Source organism: Bufo bufo, chromosome 1 (assembly GCF_905171765.1).
Source record: "Bufo bufo chromosome 1, aBufBuf1.1, whole genome shotgun sequence".
Classification (NCBI taxonomy): Eukaryota; Metazoa; Chordata; class Amphibia; order Anura; family Bufonidae; genus Bufo; species Bufo bufo.
In genome coordinates, this window is record NC_053389.1 from 193,201,321 (window position 1) to 193,222,842 (window position 21,522).

The 21,522-nt window shown below is 47.0% G+C and overlaps 1 long non-coding RNA gene across 1 annotated transcript in view; it reads left to right on the forward strand.

Annotated features, from left to right (window-relative positions):
- LOC121002433 overlaps positions 1-9,524 on the forward strand; it is a 36,846-nt gene extending 27,322 nt beyond the window's left edge. The window contains exon 3 of the long non-coding RNA XR_005779293.1: positions 9,438-9,524. This is a non-coding gene — a long non-coding RNA (uncharacterized LOC121002433). The remainder of the gene's footprint in view (positions 1-9,437) is intronic.
- Positions 9,525-21,522: the final 11,998 nt, after the last annotated feature.

The window sequence follows — 21,522 nt, forward strand, 5'->3', positions numbered from 1 at the left end:
CACACACCTTCCTGAACCGGCATAACATGGTACATAACATATGCATTCCATTATAAATACAATAAATAATTATTTAACATTTGTAACTCAATGAACCAATGACACAAGGGAAAGGGGCGTCTTCTTGCTTCTTAGGCACGGCCGCTGACCTGGCACAGCGGACTTAGGGTGAACCAGGTTAGTCCATTGTCTTTGGTGACAGTATAATAACAGAACTACCCAGGAGTTTCTTGTGGGTGTATCACAGGCAAGGGCTCACGTGGGGGAGTCCATTCTTGCGCACAAATGTCCAGCAAGGCATTACCAGTAGCAACTGTTTGGGAGGAGACACCACCAGAATAGTCAAAGTCTCCTAAACGGACTGGCGGGCGTCCCCTGGTCATCCGGGTAGACCTTCTAAATATAGGGGTCTCTTCTTCCCTTAGCAACGAGGTAGAAGAGAGAGAAACAACAGGAGGGTCTCCATCAGTGAGACCTTGGTCAGGAACAACAGGAACAACAATATCCACTACAGGGGGAACTGGATCCGGGGCATCTCGAACCGGCTCTTCTGGAGGTGAAGATACAGTAGGTGCTGGAGCGGGCACCAACAAGTTCAGCCACGGTGTCAGAAGCCAATGCATGGGATCAGCGTCATATCTTAGATTACTGACAGCCTGCATAGGATCCTCGGGCTGTATTGCTGACTCTGACACAGGATATTCAGATCCAGAACTCTCGGCACTAGGTTCTGGTGTCAGGCAGAGCTTTAACCGGTTTCGGTGTACAATTTGGGATCCCTTGCCTTCCCGGGTGATCTCATAAGTGTGAGTTCCAACATTTGGGATTGCAATGACAACATAGGGACTTCGCTCCCATTTACTGTCCAGTTTACTGGTACGGCGGTTATTCTTTAACCATACCACGGCCCCTATTGTCAAGGGTTCTGCATGGGCTGCTTGATCATAGTCTCTCTGCTGTCGGTCCCTAGCATAGTCCATACGTTCCTGAACAATGGCTTTGGCTGTATTCAATCGCCTTTGATGTTCAGCAACCCAGTCGGTGTTAGGTAATGGGTTAATGCAATCAGGTACGTGTATGTCCAATGAATGATCAGCAGGCAATGTCCCTTGGCGCCCAAACATCAAATAAAAGGGGGTATACCCGGTGGAACAATGTATGGTATGATTGTATGTGAACATGAGCTGTGGCAACAGATTAGGCCAATCTCCTCTGGCTTCAGGAGGCACGGCCCTCAGCATCTCTATCAAGGTCTGATTCATTTTTTCACATAATCCATTACCTTGAGGATGGTAGGCCGTTGTCCAGATCTTCTTACAGTTGTGTAAGCGGCACAGTTCATGGAACAGATGGGACTCAAAAGCAGGTCCTTGATCGGTGAGGATCTTTTCTGGACATCCGTAGGGCAGGAGGAAGTGCTTCCAGAACAGTTCGGCTGTAGTCTTGGCTGTCTGGTCTCTCACAGGCACCGCTACAACAAACTTAGTGAAATGGTCAATAATAGTCATGGCATAAGCATACCCTGAGCGACTAGGCTCCAGTTTCACATGGTCGATGGCGACAAGTTCAAGAGGACGAGTACTTACAATGGGTCTCAGTGGTGCCCTCTGATCATGGTGCTCACTTCGTTTTAAGGCACAGGCTACACACTCCCGACACCACTTCTCCATGTCTTCTCTCATGCCCACCCAGTAAAACCGCTGGCGGATAGTAGCCTCAGTCTTTTGGACCCCAAAGTGACCGGATTGATTGTGGTACATCTCCAACACCATACCTGCATCTCGTCGGGGTATGAGAATCTGGTGCACTCTCTCGTTGGACACTGGGTCTAGGCTTCTCCGTAGCAATAGGCCCTTTTGTATGAAGAGTTGGTGGCGCTGTCTCCACAGTTTGATGAGCTCAGGATCTGCACTCTTACGCCGAATCCTCTCAGGGGCTCTGCCACTAGTAATGAAGTCCAACAACTCACCCAGCACTCTACTTTCAGACTGTAGTTTCACCCACCTTTCTTCTTTAGGATCAGGCCTACTGGAGGGTGAAGGAACTGCAGCTCTGTCATTGGTAGCTCGAGCCTGATCCTGTTGAGCAAATTTGTTATAGAAAGCCGGCATCTCTACATCTTCCCAAGCATCTCGCCCATCATCAGGAGCTGTCTCTGTGGGAAGCCTGGATAAAGCATCAGCATTATCATTAGTACGCCCAGCACGATATTTTACAGAGAAATCATAGTTGGCGAGGCGAGAGGCCCATCTCTGCTCCAAGGCCCCTAATTTAGCTGTATTTAGATGTGCCAGAGGGTTATTGTCAGTGAATGCAATGAACGGGGTGGCGGCTAGATAATCTTTGAATTTTTCCGTCACTGCCCACACTAATGCCAGGAACTCTAGTTTGAAGGAACTATAATTCTGGTCATTTTTCTCAGCTCCTTTCAGGGAGCGGCTTGCATATGCTATCACTCTTTCTTTTCCCTCTTGGATCTGGGCTAACACAGCTCCCAGGCCTCGTTTGCTAGCATCAGTATACAGATGAAAGGGCTTGCTATAATCTGGATAACCTAACACAGGAGGCTCGGTCAGTTTCTTTTTTAGCAATTGGAACGCTATCTCTCTTTCCTCATTCCACTCAATGGGCACCGGAGTTCTAGGGCTTTTCTTGGGTTGCCCCCTCAAGAGCTCCTGGATAGGATCAGCTATTTGAGCAAAATGGGGGATAAAACGTCTATAGTAGCCGGCAAAACCAAGGAAACCCCTCACTTCCTTGACGGTAATAGGAACCGGCCAATTACGGACAGCCGCTAGCTTATCAGGGTCAGGTTGCACGCCCTCTCCGCTGACCACATGCCCCAGGTATCTTACTGCAGGTTTGAGCAGGTGACACTTGGATGGCTTTACCTTCAAGCCATATTTGATAAGGATTTCAAATACTTCTGCCAAATGTTTCAGATGGTCTTCATATGTTTTTGAGTACACAATGACGTCATCTAGATACAGCAGCACTGTTTCGAAGTTTTTGTGACCCAAACACCGTTCCATTAGTCTCTGGAAAGTTCCTGGGGCATTACATAGCCCGAACGGCATACAATTGAATTCGAACAGGCCCATGGGAGTAGTGAAAGCAGTCTTTTCCCTATCTGCAGGGGCCATGGGTACTTGCCAGTAGCCACTGGTCAAGTCCAATGTGGAGAAATAGGCAGAGGAGCCCAGAGCAGTTAGTGACTCCTCAATGCGAGGCAGTGGGTATGCATCTTTGTGGGTTATTTGATTAATTTTCCTATAATCCACACAGAAACGGATACCACCGTCCTTCTTCTTTACAAGGACCAGGGGTGCAGCCCACGGACTACGGCTGTCCCGGATTACATTAGAGTCTTTCATCTCTTGGATCATTTCTTTTACAGTCTGATATGAAGTAGGTGGTAAAGGTCTGTATCTCTCCTTGATAGGAGGATGAGAGCCAGTAGGTATGGTGTGTTGTATGGCACTCACCTCTCCATAATCAGTAGCATGCTTACTGAAGGCCTGGTGGTACTCTTTGACAAGCTGTATAATCCCTTCTTGTTGTTGTTGGGGGGTAGTCTCGTCCCCTACATGGAGCTCTTCCCACCAGGGCACTTGTGGCTGGGTCACCGACGGACGTCCGCTGACTGCAGCTGGCGGCTTTTCTGTCACTGGAAGACGAATGACGTCTTGGAAGGACACCTGGGACAGCTGGGCAACACGGCAATGCTTAGTAAGCGCAACAGGATGATCACTCAGGTTAATCAGACGGACAGGTACTTTACCTTGGGAGACGGTCACCAGGCACTTGGCAGCTCTCACATAAGGGTAATCCTCCATCTGGATTGGTTCTACCAGGGCTGGATAATCTCGGCCTTGGACTCCCAGGACAGCACGACACCATAAAAGAGTTTGAGAATTAGGAGGCAAAGTCACAGGCTTAATATCACTAATCCTGGCAGTACAAATTTCTCCTTTCCCATTAGCAAACCTCTGCTGGGCACTTAACACCGTAATAGTCTTTTGAATCACCCTCTTGGATGCAGAGGAAGCAGTGGGCAAAGTCTGGTGTAATACGGCAAGTACTTCTGAATAACAGTTTTTGAAGACATTGGTGCCTAGAATGACAGGATGTCCTCCTCTGTCGCCGGCCTGTACTACTATCACCTCCTGTTGCGGTAAGGTTACTTCTCCCACCTGCAGGGTGGGTTCCCAGTATCCATGAATCTTTACTGGTTTGCCATTGCTGGCGATAATCTCCACCCAGGATTCAGGCGGCTGGGTCAATTGGTTGGTGTCCCAGAATCTTTCAAAGGCGGGCAGCTGAATAGTAGTGACCTGAGACCCAGTATCTAATAGGGCTTCAAAGGGGACCACGTTGATCTCTATATTGATTTTAGGATGGGATCCTACATAACGTGGCATCCAATTTGGATCCTCTGGACCTAGTGTTCTACCTCCCGAGGGGTGGTCCTCAGCCTCAGGGGTTGCCCGTTTAACTGCCAGCACGTGGATTCTGTGTGTCCCAGCTTTTTGCAGTATGTACACACGGGCCGCTTGCGACCTCTATTACGCCTCCCAGGATCCCTGGGGTGAGTCTCTTGGTAAGGAGGTGGAAACGGCCTAGGAGGTGACAGGAATTCTTCTTCTGTCATTATGGGTTTTTCCCATTCCTCTATTTTTCTGCACACTTTCTCTAGACTTTTAGTGAGGTGATTTACTTGCTCTGTCAGCATGGCAATAGTATCGGTAGCTGACACTTGAACAGCTTGGCCGGCCTCAGCTCGGTTAGTGATAAGCGGTTTTGGCCTGCAGGCTGATGATTCAGGTGGGGTGCTCAACTCCGTAGATACTGCTGACCCCAGAATTTTTATAGCCAGTTCTTTAAAGTCCAGAAAGGTACTGTTAGGGTGCTGGGCGGACAGCATCTTTAATTGGGTCCTTATTTGTTCACTAGACACCCCGTTGATAAATTGTTCCCTCAGGGTCTGGTCCTGGTTATCAGCCTCTTTGGGATCTATCTGAATTACAGCCCCTAAAGCCTCCTGAAGTGATAGGGCATAGTCACGGAGGGACTCACCGGACTTCTGTTTCTTGCCAAAGAAGTGCATCTTTATCTCTGAGGCAGTCCTGGTTTCAAAAGTGGCCCTGAGGCGGGTGAATATCTGTTCTAGAGTACTCCGCTCAGTAGCAGGCCAGGATAATACCTCCCTGCAGGCAGCTCCCTCCAGTTGCGCTAGCAGGATTTCCATTTGCTGATCGGCATTTATGGGGTACAGTTTGAATAATGCCAGCAACTTTTCTTTAAAGTCTCTTAGGGTATGGGTCTCTCCTTTATAGCGGGGAAACCATGGGGCCCCGAAATAGTAAGGCATGGTAAAGGGCATCATGCTGGGGGCTATAGAATGATTAGGAGCCGCAAGCTCTCCCGGGGCCGGCTGCTCGGGAACTCCCGGTTCTGACATGTTAGCTTATTGCGATGTGGCCGCTGGTGACTACAGGAGCCGGAACAATCCCCTTCCCTCCGGTTATAAGTTCTTACCGGTATCGCCGGGTTTGCGCAGTCCAAGTCTCGAGAGATTCCGGACGTCCTGAGTACGCGATGACGTAGAAGAAACCGGGCCGCGGCGGTGCGATGATGACGAGGGGCGGGATTTTCTGTGTCTTTGAAGGGATCCGCCCACGAAGGTCCTCAGCAGCGCGGGAAACTTTACTCCAGGCGGCCGGTGGCCATCTTTTAGCAAAATCCGCTGTCTATTCACTGACAGCAAGCAGGATGATAAAAAGTCCATAAAACCACACTTCGGTGTGGCGATTTCTTTCCTCTTGATAGCGCAACACTGCACAGCGCTTTTTAGAGATTTTAGGCACACTTTGGGTATGTTTTTCAGTCCACAAAGTCCACTTTAATAAAACAGGCAACTTGTCACTTTGGTCACAGGGCAACTGTATAAGGCACAAAGTTCACGCTTCTTGCACTAGAAAGCGTGCGTATCCTGTTCGTGACGCAAAAAGAGAGGTGCAGCGTACTCAAGTTAGGTGTAGAAATGTTCCTGGGTGTTGTAGTGCAATAGACACTAACCTGAGACGGCTGACTCTCTGCAAGGGCAGGTGATGATGAGAAATGTTCGTGATGCCAGTGCCAATTAAACGGTGGCACGCCGTTTGCTGATAGCAGGAATAACTGAGGAACCACGTGATGTTAAAACAGAACTCAAACTTTAGTAGTCATCATACATGGACATAGATGGAAGCGCAGTTCCTTTGCAGACAGTTGGTTGCAGTACATTTGATGCAGGCAATAGATATATAGCAAGGTGACTTTAGAGTGTTAAACACAGGACTTGCAGTACAGGCAGCTTGCACTCTATTCCTGACTGATCCTGGGACATAGAAACTCTTCTCCAAGGTCCAATGCCCTAGCTCTGGCGTATATCCTTGGTTTTATCTCTATCAAGTACCTCCTCTGTTGTCTTGAGTACCTCTTGCTTTTCCTGACTTGCCTCTGTCTCTCTCTCAGCTTCCTCAGGCTCTAGAAACTTCTGAACTCACTTCCTGGCTAGGCCCTAGCCTATTTATACTGAACTGGGGGCTCCCTCTGCTGGCTGGAATAAAGATTGCCTGCACCAGGCCTAACTGGCTTAAAGGGAAACATACATTACATTCTAGCAGTGTCGGGTAACCTACCCGTATGCTGCAGGCAACCACAGCAGACCACAAAGGTCCAACAGGGATCCGGAGGGTAACGTTCTGGACCAACTACCAGAGAACGCAGCAACACAGCTCCAGAGGGTCAGTATAGAATTCCAGGCAGGAAGCTCTATATCTGGCAACCAGAGAAGTGTGAGAGGGGAATATAAGGAGGTTGGGAGTGCTGGACAAGGAACAGCTGAGGAGAAGGAGCTACGGATCCCTGAGTGAGCCAAAAAGGGTTGCAAAGCAAACCCAGAAAGCTACCATAAGGAAACAGCCCTATCTTACATAGAGCGCGCAGCCAACCGCTGTGACTTCCTGACCCCGGGTATAACGGAGTCAGGCGTGGGTCTTGACACCCTCGTGACAGCCTGTAGTGTGTTTTTCCACTTTAATTTTGAGTGTGACTCCAAATCCAGACCTCCATGGGTTGAAAAATTTGATTTCCATTTTTTTATTTTTGTGTGATTTTGTTGTCAGCACATTCAACTATGTAAAGAACAAAGTATTTCAGAAGAATATTTAATTAATTCAGATCTAGGATGTGTTATTTTTGCGTTGCCTTTATTTTTTGGAGCAGTGTATATAGGGGAGCAAATCCTATCCTATAATATATATATACACACACACACATATATATATATATGCATACCCTCTAATACCTCATTAAATGTAAGGAGTTGTTTGACATCTGCAAATAACAGTTTAATATATAAACGTCCTACCAGCCAGTTACTAATACACTGCTCCAAAAAATAAAGGGAACACTTAAACAACACAATGTAACTCCAAATCAATCACACTTCTGTGAAATCAAACTGTCCACTTAGGAAGCAACACTGAGTGACAATCAATTTCACATGCTGTTGTGCAAATGGGATAGACAACAGGTGGAAATTATAGGCAATTAGCAAGACACCCCCAATAAAGGAGTGGTTCTGCAGGTGGTGACCACAGACCACTTCTCAGTTCCTATGCTTCCTGGCTGATGTTTTGGTCACTTTTGAATGCTGGCAGTGCTTTCACTCTAGTGGTAGCATGAGACGCAGTCTACAACCCACACAAGTGGCTCAGGTAGTGCAGCTTATCCAGGATGTCACATCAATACGAGCTGTGGCAAGAAGGTTTGCTGTGTCTGTCAGCGTAGTGTCCAGAGCATGGAGGCGCTACCAGGAGACAGGCCAGTACATCAGGAGACGTGGAGGAGGCCGTAGGAGGGCAACAACCCAGCAGCAGGACCGCTACCTCCGCCTTTGTGCAAGGAGGAACAGGAGGAGCACTGCCAGAGCCCTGCAAAATGACCTCTAGCAGGCCACAAATGTGCATGTGTCTGCTCAAACGGTAAGAAACAGACTCCATGAGGGTGATATGAGGGCCCGACGTCCACAGGTGGGGGTTGTGCTTACTGCCAAACACCGCACAGGACGTTTGCCATTTGCCAGAGAACACCAAGATTGGCAAATTCGCCACTGGCGCCCTGTGCTCTTCACAGATGAAAGCAGGTTCACACTGAGCACATGTGACAGACGTGACAGAGTCTGGAGACGCCGTGGAGAACGTTCTGCTGCCTGCAACATCCTCCAGCATGACCGATTTGGCATTGGGTCAGTAATGGTGTGGGGTGGCATTTCTTTGGAGGGCCGCACAGCCCTCCATGTGCTCGCCAGAGGTAGCCTGACTGCCATTAGGTACCGAGATGAGATCCTCAGACCCCTTGTGAGACCATATGCTGGTGCGGTTGGCCCTGGGTTCCTCCTAATGCAAGACAATGCTAGACCTCATGTGGCTGGAGTGTGTCAGCAGTTCCTGCAAGATGAAGGCATTGAGGCTATGGACTGGCCCGCCCGTTCCCCAGACCTGAATCCAATTGAGCACATCTGGGACATCATTTCTCGCTCTATCCGTCGTCACGTTGCACCACAGACTGTCCAGGAGTTGGCAGATGCTTTAGTCCAGGTCTGGGAGGAGATCCCTCAGGAGACCATCCGCCACCTCATCAGGAGCATGCACAGGCGTTGTAGGGAGGTCATACAGGCACGTGGAGGCCACACACACTACTGAGCCTCATTTTGACTTGTTTTAAGGACATTACATCAAAGTTGGATCAGCCTGTAGTGTGTTTTTCCACTTTAATTGAGTGTGACTCCAAATCCAGACCTCCATGGGTTGAAAAATTTGATTTCCATTTTTTTATTTTTGTGTGATTTTGTTGTCAGCACATTCAACTATGTAAAGAACAAAGTATTTCAGAAGAATATTTAATTAACTCAGATCTAGGATGTGTTATTTTTGTGTTCCCTTTATTTTTTTGAGCAGTGTATATTATTAACCATATTATTTCCTTTGATGGCAGCCTTATTTTCTAATTCATATCATATGCTTGCTTTCATTGGAAACAACCAGCCACCAACCCATCAGTGGTGGTAGTGCTTGAACACTAGATGAAGGAACGATGGCTCGTGCGCTCCCATGGTCCCGGCCACTAAAGACGCCTGCGCTTTGTCGTCTAGTGTTAAGTCACTACCAGCACTGATGGATAGCAGGGTGTTTATACCTTTAAAATGAGCAATGTATAATGGTTTATAATAACCATACAGCATAGGAAGCAGTATAGCTACTAACAGTCTTGGTAATCTGCTTATATTAACTTTATCACGTAGGAATTTAAACTTGTATACGTTATCCAGCCCCTTAATTTAGAAAAGTGTGCTTATATATTACTAATTTGTCATTTTTGTTCTTTTTCAGGTCATATTGTCAGGATGAGAAGTGTACGTAGCAAACCATGGATGTCCTTGAATTCCCAGAAATGGCTCAATATATTATAATGTTTAACCACCTCCCGTCTGCCAATAGGATATAAACGTCCGGGAGGTGGATCTCTATTTCTGAATGGACGTTCCAGAACGTCCGTTCAGAAACTGCAGCTGCACGCTAATCGTGCAGCTGCTGATCGGGTTGCCCGCTGTCAGTGACAGCAGGGCAACCCAGAGAGAAGGCAGGGACAGTGCCCAGGTGTCCCTGCCTTCTAGAGCGCTGTGTATACAAAGCAGGAAGCACTATGCGCTTCCTGTTCCGGCCCGGCGGTCATGTGATCGCCAGGACCGGAGAGTGCAGGAGCTGTGTGAGGTCTTTCAGAGACCTCGATCAGCCCTGCTCTGAGGTTGTACAGCCTCTCTGGGGGGGGTGTATTTCCCCTGTAACTGGGGCTACTATGTCAGCCCCAGTTACAGGAGAAATCAAAACAGTGAAAAAAAAAAAAGAAAAATAAAGTGAAGTAAATGTCCCCCAGAGGAACGAAAAATGGTACCAATAAAACAGTCACCTCATTCCGCAAAAAATTAGCCCCTACATAAGAAAATCTCTCAAAAAAAAAAAAAAAAAAAACTATAGCTCTCAGAACATGGACACATTAAAACATCATTTTTTGGTTTCAAAAATGCTATTATTGTGGAAAACTTTAATAAATAAGAAAAAGTATACATATTAGGTATTGCCACGTCCGTAACAATCTGCTCTATAAAAATGTCACTTGACTGAACCCCTCATGTGAACGCTGTAAAAATAAATAGAAACTGTGCTAAAACAACCGATTTTTTGGTCACCTTGCCCCATAAAGTGTTATAATGAATGATAAAAAAATCATATGTACCCAAAAATAGTAGCAATTAAACTGTCACCTTATCCTAGTTTCCAAAATGGGATCACTTCTTGGGAGTTTCTACTGTAAGGGTGCATCAGGGGGCTTCAAATGGGACATGGCATCTAAAAACCATGTGGAGTTCCTTTCCTTCTGCGCCCTGCCGTGTGCCCATACAGCAGTTTATGACCACATGTGGGGTGTTTCTGTAAACCGCAGAATCTGGGTAATAAATATTGTTTTGTTTGGCTGTTAACCATCGATGTGTTAAAGAAAAAAATTGGATTAAAATGTAAAATCTGCCAAAAAAGGGAAATTTAAAAATTTGATCTCCATTTTCCTTTAATTCTTGTGGAATGCCTAAAGGGTTAACAAAGTTTGTAAAATCGGTTTTAAGTAACTTGAGGGGTGTAGTTTCTACAATGGTCATTTATGGGGGTATCCACTATGTAGGCCTCACAAAGTGACTTCAGACCTGAACTGGTCCTTAAAAAGTGGGTTTTGGCAATTTTCTTAAAAATTTGAAGAATTGCTTCTAAACTAAGCCTCTAATGTCCTAAAAAAATAAAATGACATTTCCAAAATGATGCCAACATAAAGTAGACATATGGGGAATGTTAAGTAATAAATAATTTATGAGGTATCACTTTGTTTTAGGCCTCCTGCACACGGCTGTTTTTTTTTCCCGTTTACTGGCCGTTTTTTGCGTTCCGTATACGGAACCATTCATTTCAATGGTTCCGCCAAAAAACGGAATGTACTCCGTATGCATTCAGTTTCCATATTTCCGTTTTTCCGTTTTAACATAGAACATGTCCTATTATTGCCCGCAAATCACGGTCAGTGGCTCCATTCAAGTCAATGGGTCCGCAAAAAAAACAGAACACATACGGAAATGCATCTGTATGTCTTCCGTTTCCGTTCTTTGCTGAACCATCTATTGAAAATGTTATGCCCAGCCCAATTTTATCTATGTAATTACTGTATACGCCATACGGAAAAACGGAAACAAAAAAAAGGAACGGATCTGTGAAAAACGGACCGCAAAACACTGAAAAAGCCATACGGTCGTGTGCAATAGGCCTTAAAAGCAGAGAAATTGAAATTTTGAAAATTGCGAATTTTTCAAAATTGTTGGTAAATTTGGGATTTTTTCATATAAAGGTGAAATATATTGACTCAAATTTATGACTATCATGAAGTACAATGTGTCACGAGAAAACAGTCTCTGAATGACTTGGATAAGTAAAGGCGTTCCAAAGTTATTACCACATAAAGTGAGATATGTCAGTTTTGCTAAATTAGGCCTGGTCAGGAAGGGGGCAAATGGCCCAGATGGCAAGTGGTTAATTGTACAAGTGTATGTGCTAATAAAAAGTATGTGTTTGTTATGACAAGTCTCATACAATGTTTTAATGTAATATACTTATGTTGAATAAATACAGTAGCCAATAAAGGATTTAGTGTAAATAAGTTTTTATAATATAAGAAAAATAAAATAAATATGGCTTTTACTTCAGCCTTTTCTACAAAATATTACAATATACAAACAAAATAATAAATCAAACAGCTCCCTTGTAAAATGGCCTTGTCCATGCCTTGGAGGCGCACCCGTTTCCCCTGGTGGGCCAAAACCACTGGACACAAATAAGGCTTTTCTTGACTGAACACATTTCACCAACTCCAGAGGATCCATCTTGGTGTCCATTATAGTGATGACCAATGTCACCACATTAGCAAAGATTTTGCTCATCAGAATATTTTTTTATATATGGAGTAAAGGCTTTTAGAAGGCACTCCTCCTCCTTTGATTCGTCTTTTTTCTGAAGATACTCGAGCACATGCATCTCCAGACTCGTCTCCCATCCCTTCTCGCCCGTGGCCTCGGCTGAAAATACACACAAATAGGGAATTACATTATGTGCATATGCAACTAGGTTCCAAATTACATTGCATGATACAATAATAAACACAATGTAACTTACCTACTTAGCTCCAGAACTGGAGCAAGAAACTGCAACTGTGCAGTGTATAAGAGGGTTTTTTTTCAGGGCACCGTCCCCATTGTGGCCCTTTAAGAGCATTTGTTCCCTGCAGGACTGGTCACGTGTTTTCACTTTGTTGACTGTAAAACAAAACATACAATACATAATTCACTTATTGCTCGCTTATTCAAGTACACAAAATGCACAAACTTATGACTAACTGTATCCCACATTATGGCACATAACTAGTTAATAGTGTTTAGTTATAATGACAAGAAAAGATTCAAACTTGAAATGTGCTTACAGAGGGACAAGAGGCACGTCATAACCAGAAACCGACATCCAGAAATAACGCAGCCATCACTTAGTACAGGAGAGAACATGCAGTGAATAGAAAGCACATGGCTGCCATCAGACGCACTTTACAGATGGGTCACACTATGGTGGCACAAAATTCATTTAGGACATTATATGACAGTTGAAAAAAATAAGGGGTTGGGTCAGCACAACCTGCCTGTAGGTGCAGATCACTATGGCGAAATACATATACAAACGGAAAATGCAAATGTGATCGCACTCTACATCCAGCACTCTGCCCTCCATGCTGGATGAGACATTGGTTTATATTTTGGCCAAAGCATAGTAAGCCACTCACCGCGTCAAGGTCGTCTCATGAGTGGTCCCTAACTCTTGTTCCTACCTGTTCATGGGCCATGACAGCCACATAAAATCCAGGGAATGCAGGTCAGCATGCAAGCCAAGTACACTTTGCTTGTAACCCCGTCCGGTGCCATTACAGCTTTCATCGGATCCAGGGATGCAAGTACCAACATGCATGCTGAACCCACCATATACTTCTCCTGGAGCCAGATGGCTAATGGTAGGTTCTATACAAGCAGACTCATTGGAGTCATTGCACACCTGACCAGTTAATCTGTCCTTGAGGCTGGTTTTAAAGTCAGTATAAGGCCTCATGCACACGACCGTTGTGTGCACCCGTGGCCGTTGTGCCGTTTTCCGTTTTTTTTCGCGTACCCATTGACTTTCAATGGGTCCGTGGAAAAATCGGAAAATGCACCGTTTTGCAGCCGCATCCGTGATCCGTGTTTCCTGGCCGTGAAAAAAATATGACCTGTCCTATTTTTTTCACGGCCAACGGTTCACGGACCCATTCAAGTCAATGGGTCCGTGAAAGAACACGGATGCACACAAGATTGGCATCCGTGTCCGTGATCCGTGGCCGTAGTTTAGTTTTTATACAGACGGATCCGAAGATCCGTCTGCATAAAAGCTTTTTCAAAGCTGAGTTTTCACTTCGTGAAAACTCAGAACCGACAGTATATTCTAACACAGAAGCGTTCCCATGGTGATGGGGACGCTTCTAGTTAGAATACACTACAAACTGTGTACAAGACTGCCCCCTGCTGCCTGGCAGCACCCGATCTCTTACAGGGGGCCGTGATCAGCACAATTAACCCCTTCAGGTGCGGCACCTGAAAGGGTTAATTGTACTATCATATCCCCCTGTAAGAGATCAGGGCTGCCAGGCAGCAGGGGGCAGACCCTCCCCCCCCCCTCCCCAGTTTGAATATCATTGGTGGCCAGTGCGCCCCCCCCCCCCTCCCTCTATTGTAATAATTCGTTGGTGGCACAGTGTGCGCCCCCCCCCCTTCCTCCCTCTATTGTAATAAATCGTTGGTGGCACAGTGTGCGCCCCCCATTGCCCCCCCCCCCCCTCTATAGCATTAACAACGTTGGTGGCCAGTGTGCAGCCTCCCATCTCCCCCCCCCTCCCCCCATCATCATTGGTGGCAGCGGAGTTCCGATCGGAGTCCCAGTTTATTCGCTGGGGCTCCGATCGGTAACCATGGCAACCAGGACGCTACTACAGTCCTCGTTGCCATGGTTACTTAGCAATAGTACAATAGTAGAAGATTAATACTTACCTGCTGCTGCGATGTTCGTGTCCGGCCGGGAGCTCCACCTACTGGTAAGTGACAGTGACAGGTCTGTGCGGCGCATTGCTAAATGAACCGTCACTTACCAGTAGGAGGAGCTCCCGGCCGGACACGAACATCACAGCTCCCAGGTAAGTATGAATCTTGTACTATTGCTAGTAACCCGCTGCCACCAATGATCGGGGGGGGGGGGGGGGGGGGGCGCAAGATGGGAGGCCGCACACTGGCCACCAATGTTGAAAATGCTATAGAGGGAGGGGGGCCAATGATTGCCACCAACGATTTATTACAATAGAGGGAGGAAGGGGGGGGGCGCACACTGTGCCACCAACGAATTATTACAATAGAGGGAGGAAGGGGGGGGGGAGGCGGGGGGGGGGCACACTGTGCCACCAACGAATTATTACAATAGAGGGAGGAAGGGGGGGGCGCACACTGTGCCACCAACGATTTATTACAATGGAGGAAGGGGGGGGGGGCGCACTGGCCACCAATGATATTCAAACTGGGGAGGGGGGGGGGGGGGGGTCTGCCCCCTGCTGCCTGGCAGCCCTGATCTCTTACAGGGGGATATGATAGTACAATTAACCCCTTCAGGTGCGGCACCTGAGGGGTTAATTGTGCTGATCACGGCCCCCTGTAAGAGATCGGATGCTGCTAGGCAGCAGGGGGCAGTCATGTACACAGTTTGTAGTATATTCTAACTAGAAGCGTCCCCATCACCATGGGAACGCCTCTGTGTTAGAATATACTGTCGGAAATGAGGTTTCACGATCTAACTCATATCCGACAGTATATTCTAACATAGAGGCGTTCCCATGGTGATGGGGACGCTTCAAGTTAAAATATACCATCGGATTGGAGAAAACTCCGATCTGATGGTATAAAAGGGACTCCGGACTTTACATTGAAAGTCAATGGGGACGGATCCGTTTGAAATGGCACCATATTGTGTCAACGTCAAACGGATCCGTCCCCATTGACTTGCATTGTAATTCAGGACGGATCCGTTTGGCTCCGCACGGCCAGGCGGACACCAAAATGACTTTTTTTTCATGTCCGTGGATCCGCCAAAAATCAAGGAAGACCCACGGACGAAAAAACGGTCACGGATCACGGACCTACGGACCCTGTTTTTGCGGACCGTGAAAAAAAACGTTCGTGTGCATGAGGCCTAAAACTGAGTCTGCTTGTATAGAACCTACCATTAGCCATCTGGCTCCAGGAGAAGTATATGGTGGGTTCAGCATGCATGTTGGTACTTGCATCCCTGGATCCAATGAAAGCTGTAATGGCACAGGACGGGGTTACAAGCAAAGTGTACTTGGCTTGCACGCTGACCTGCATTCCCTGGATTTTATGTGGCTGTCATGGCCCATGAACAGGTAGGAACAAGAGTTAGGGACCACTCATGAGACGACCTTGACGCGGTGAGTGGCTTACTATGCTTTGGCCAAAATATAAACCAATGTCTCATCCAGCATGGAGGGCAGAGTGCTGGATGTAGTGTGCGATCACATTTATATGACAGTTGCTGGCTGAAACATACTCCGACATGCTGATATTAACCCTATGATGGTGGCCATTATATGGATATGGAATGCCGCTGATTGCCAATTTAAAATCACCTAGACATTCTGCTTTAGGCTACATTCACACTGGCGTTTCTGGGTCCGCTTGTGAGATCCATGTCAGGGCTTTCACAAGCGGCCCAAAACGGATCAGTTTTGCCTCAATGCATTCTGAATGGATAAGGATCCACTCAGAATGCATCAGTTTGCCTCCGTTCAGCCTCCATTCCGTTCTGGAGGCGGACACCAAAACGCTGCTTGTAGCGTTTGTGTCCGCCTGACGATGCGGAGCCAAACGGATCCATCCTGACTTACAATGTCAACGTGGACGGATCCGTTTTCACTGACAATATGGTGCAATTGAAAACGGATCCGCCTCCCATTGACTTTCAATGCAAGTCAAAACGGATCCGTTTGCATTATCATAAACAAAAAAAATAAAATTATACGCAGGTGTGAAAGTAACCTTATATACAAACATTAAAGATCTGCAAAAGTTGGCTTACCAAGGCCTGCGTGTTTGCTTTTTGGGCATCCTTCCCACTTGAAGCCGAAGATATTGCGAGTCACCTCCACCCATGACCAGTCTTTCCGTACCCAGTCACGGTAGTGATCAGACCGGGTATCCCAAACCTCTGGCCGTTCTTGTATTAAATAAGTCGCCTCATCTATATCTAATCGGGGCATATTGGAAGCTCTGCTGTGGCCTACTAAACACTGCACCTGTCTTCAAAACTTTATTTACAAACTGAAAGCACATGGCTATTGAGGGCCTGGCCAAAGAAACGGATGAAATACGGTGGCATTCCGTGTTTTTTTTGCAGACCCATTGACTTGAATGGAGCTACAGACTGATTTGCGAATAGGACATGCACTCATTTTTTGCGGAGCGGCCAAGCGTACATAGACACGGAATGCACACAGAGTGATTTCCGTTTTTTTGACGGACCCGTTCAAGTGAATAGTTCCGCATACGGTCCGCAAAACCAGAACGGATAGCAACACCCTAATTACTCACCTGTGCAACACCCTGAAGAAGGAAGAGAAAATAATGTAATCACAGTATACTCTCAGCTGCTATGAAATAGTCACAGTGTATAAACTAGACTACACTGCTCTGTGGCTGCAGCACCAATAACTTGGCTTCTTAGGCCTCTTTCACACGGGCATCATGTTTTTTGCCCAGATAAGATGCGGGTGCGTTGCGGGAAAATGCGCGATTTTTCTGCGCGAGTGCAAAACATTGTAATGCGTTTTGCCCGCGCGTGAGAAAAATCGGGATGTTTGGTACCCAAACCCGAACCCGCACTTCTTCACAGAAGTTCAGGCTTGGATCGGTGTTCTGTAGATTGTATTATTTTCCCTTATAACATGGTTATAAGGGAAAATAATAGCATTCTGAATACAGAATGCATAGTACAATAGGGCTGGAGGGGTTAAAAAAATAAAAATAAAATTTAACTCACCTTAATCCACTTGATCGCGCAGCCCGGCTTCTCTTCTGTCTTCTTCTTTGCTGTGCACAGGAATAGGACCTTTGATGACGTCACTGTGCTCATCACATGGTCCAATAACATGGTTCATCACCACGGTGAGGGACCATGTGATTGGATCATGTGATGTGACGTCACCACAGGTCCTTAGCCAGCAGCTCAACATTACAGAAGAAGACAGAGATCCGCAACTACACGATCAAGTGGACTCGGTGAGTTAATTATTTTTTATTTTTAACCCCTCCATCACTATTTTACTTTGCATTCTGTATTCAGAATGCTATTATTTTCCCTTATAACCATGTTATAAAGGAAAATAATACAGATCGGGTCCCCAGCCCGATCATCACCTAGCAACCATGCGTAAAAATCGCACCGCATCCGCACTTGCTTGCGATTTTCACGCGGCCCCATTCACTTCTATGGGGCTTGCGTTGCGTGAAAAACACTGAATATAGAGCATGCTGCGATTTTCACGCAACGCACAAGTGATGCGTGAAAATCACCGCTCGTGTGCACAGCCCCATAGAAATGAATGGGTCCGGATTCAGTGTGGGTGCAATGCGTTCAACTCACGCATTGCACCCGTGCGGAATACTCGCCCGTGTGAAAGGGGTCTTAGACAGGCAGGGCTCTGGGCTCCTTGTGACATTTGGAGTTACTGCATATGTAGCATGTGGGAAACAGATCACAGGATGGGATGGAATGTATGAAAGTTATGTGGCAATGTGCAGAATTACTTTAAGGGTACTTTCACACTAGCGTTATTTTTTTTCCAGTATTGAAATCCGGTAAAGAGTCTCAATATCGGGAATAAACGCATACGTTTTGTCCTAATGCATTCTGAATGGGAAGCAATCCGTTCAGTATGCATCAGGATGTCTTCCGTTACGTCCCTTTTACGGTATTTGACTGGATCCGGAAAAAAAAAAAAGGATATCAGTTTGCATACTGTTTGCCGCATCCGGCAGGCAGTTTCATTGCCGGAACTGCCTGCCGGATTCAAACAACTCTGGTGTGAAAGTACCCTAAGGCTGGGTTCACACGGGCGTCGCGTGTGAGGGCCGGATAGGATGCGGGTGCGTCGCGGGAAAATCGTGCGAGTTGGTATGCAATTGCAGTCAGTTTTGACTGCGATTGCATTCCGATGTTCAGTTTGTTTGCGCGGGTGCAATGCGTTTTGCACGCGCGTGATAAAAAACTGACTGTGGTACCCAGACCCGAACCCGGACTTCTTCACTGAAGTTCAGGTTTGGGTTAGCTGTTCTGTAGATTCTTCTATAACATGGTTATAAGAGAAAATAATAGCATTCTTAATACAGAATGCTTAGTAAACTGTAGATTGAGGTGTTAAAGGGGTTGTCCAGGTTCAGAGCTGAACCCGGACATACCCCCATTTTCACCCCGGCAGCCCCCCTGACTTGAGCATCGGAGCAGTTCATGCTCCGATGCTCTCCTTTGCCCTGCGCTAAATTGCACAGGGCAAAGGCATTTTTAGGCGTTTCCGGTGACGTACCCGGTCTCTCCATGGGGCTGACAGGAACCCCGGTGACGTCACCGGTACTGATGGGCGGGATTTAGCTCTGCCCTAGCCAGTAAAACGGCTAGGGCAGAGCTAAAGCCCGCCCCTCAGAGCCGGTGACGTCACCGAACACACTGCCGGGCGGAAGTTACCGCCCGGCAGTGTGTTATTGAAAACAAAAAAGCCCGTGCCCTGAGCGATTTAGCGCAGGGCACAGGAGCGCATCGGAGCATGAGAGGGCCTGGGTGAAAAAAAGGGTATGTCCGGGTTCAGCTCTGAATCCGGACAACACCTTTAAAAAATAAAAATAAATTAACTTACCTGTTCCACTTGATCGCGCAGCCGGCATCCTCTTCTTGCTTCTTCTTTCAGGACCTGCAAAAGCACCTTTGGTGACGTAAGGTGTGGAAGATTGTTGCCACTGTTTTAATCTATGAACATTTTATAGCTTAATACGTCTTGTGTGAACTGTGTTGGTTCCTTTTACTATTATACAGGGGCGTAGCTAAAGGCTCATGGGCCCTGTTCCAAAAGTTCAGCTTGAGGCCCCTTTCTCTTAGCGCTTTGTGGCCATGGTCAAGGAAGCACATTGGCTCTGTGCTGCCTCAGGATCAACTTGAACTGCATGCACTTTATATAATAACAGTGTCTTCTTATGCAGCACAAGGGTCTTTGGGCCCCCTCAGGCTGCTGGGCCCGGTAGCGACTGCTACCTCTGCACCCCCTATAGCTACGCCCCTGCTATTATATGTGCAGAGTCGGAGACTAGTTATTGCTTCCACTGAAATGATGTCTTATACTTTGCCTTTAAAAGGGTTCTAGGGGTTCAGAACTGGCGCACTGACATTATTTTGGTGTAACTATGGCAGAGGATTAACGATACTCCAAACTTACAAAGTCCATGCTACAGAATAGTAAATCTGTCTAATATGAAGACGGATACGTATATGTGATACTTATTCTTTGGGTGCATTCACACGTCAGTATTTTTACCTTTCCAGATAAACGTTCCTGTTTTTTGCGGATCCGAAAATCTGGATGACATGAGGATGCTTTTAGCATGTCATCCGATTTTTTGATGGATCCATTGACTAGAATGGCATGACGGAACGCAAAATCGGACAAATAGTAGGACAGGGTATATTTTTTTTCCAGGATCCGAATAACGGAACCCACGGAACGGAACGGAATCACGGAATCGGAGAGCACCATGAGTGCTCTCCGAATATTTGCGGATTCCATTGAAAATGAATGGATCCGCATAACGTTCCGTTTTTAATCGGAACGGATGCGGAACACCAAAACGGACGTGTGAATGGACCCTTAGGGTCCATTCACACGTCCGTTTTTTCTTTCCTGATCTGTTCCGTTTTTTCTGGAACAGATCTGGACCCATTCATTTTCAATGGGTCCTGGAAAAAAACGGACAGCACAATGTGTGCTGTCCGTTTCCGTTGTTCCGTTCCGTATGTCCGTTTAAATATAAAACATGTCCTATTCTTTTCCTGAAAAATCGGATCCGGGTACACTACAAAGTCAATGGATCCGCAAAAAACGGAAGACATACGGATGTCATTCCGTATGTCATCCGTTTTATACGGAATCCGTTCCTGGAAATTACATTTAATTTTTTTTTTTTTTTTTTCAAGAAATCCAAACAACTTTATTTGCTTAGTGGTAGGCAATTAAGAGTGCCGTATTTGTGTGAGGGGAGGCGGGGCGTTCACTATTTAAACCTGGCCCTCCTCCCCCCACTTGTCGGTTCGAACGATTTCGAATCGGCTTGTGGGTTGGTGCCAGAGAAGGGCGTGCGTCATCGGGGGATCGGGGGATCGGCTGCGTCGGGCTCGTCGCTACGGTGATTAGGTAGGCAGGGTGACTTGCACACCCGTCTCGCTATGTATAACATGTGGGGCTGCCGAGCGTGCCGCCGGTCCCCAGCTGCGCTGGAGACTGCCCGCACTCCTGATCGCTTCCGGCACCCCGAGACAGGCACCCCGATCCGCTCCAGGCCCTGCGCTAAGCACCCCCGCTCCCACATGCAGCGTCCCCCAGGCGGGCACCCCTCACCTGTGGCTCAGCAGCGACGGGTCCGCTCGCATACCCTGAGCATCGGTCACGCCGGCCGTCGGCTCCACGACGCAGCGTTATATATCACTCACTCCCTTATCAGAACATAAACATTCGTTCCACCGTAGAGGAAAACGCCGTCCGCTCACACAGGGATCTATTCATTAGCTGCAATCAGTAAGCGGAGGTCCAGCTGCAGGATCAGGGGGCGGAAGCCGAAACCTATAGGCGATTAATACGCCGCGGCTTTCCCTGTACAAATAGTCGATAGCGGTGGGCACGGGATGCAATGTTCCACATGGCGGAGCGCAAATCCCTCACAGCCGATCCTGATGCACGGTCTCCTGGTAATTACAATTAGCGAGGCAGTGAAGGTGGACATGCTCATGTGACTTTCAGTCAAGGCTAGGAATCCGCTGCAGAATAAACTCGTCTTCTTTACTGCGCCAAACTCAGGCAAGACAAGATAAGCAGATACTCAGACATGTGCACTGTATAACAAGTTAGGATTTCAATGGTTAATTCTAACCTAGAAGGGAATCACTGGCTTGCTGCGCTCCAGCAGGTCCTGACTGATAGAGGGCGACACCTACA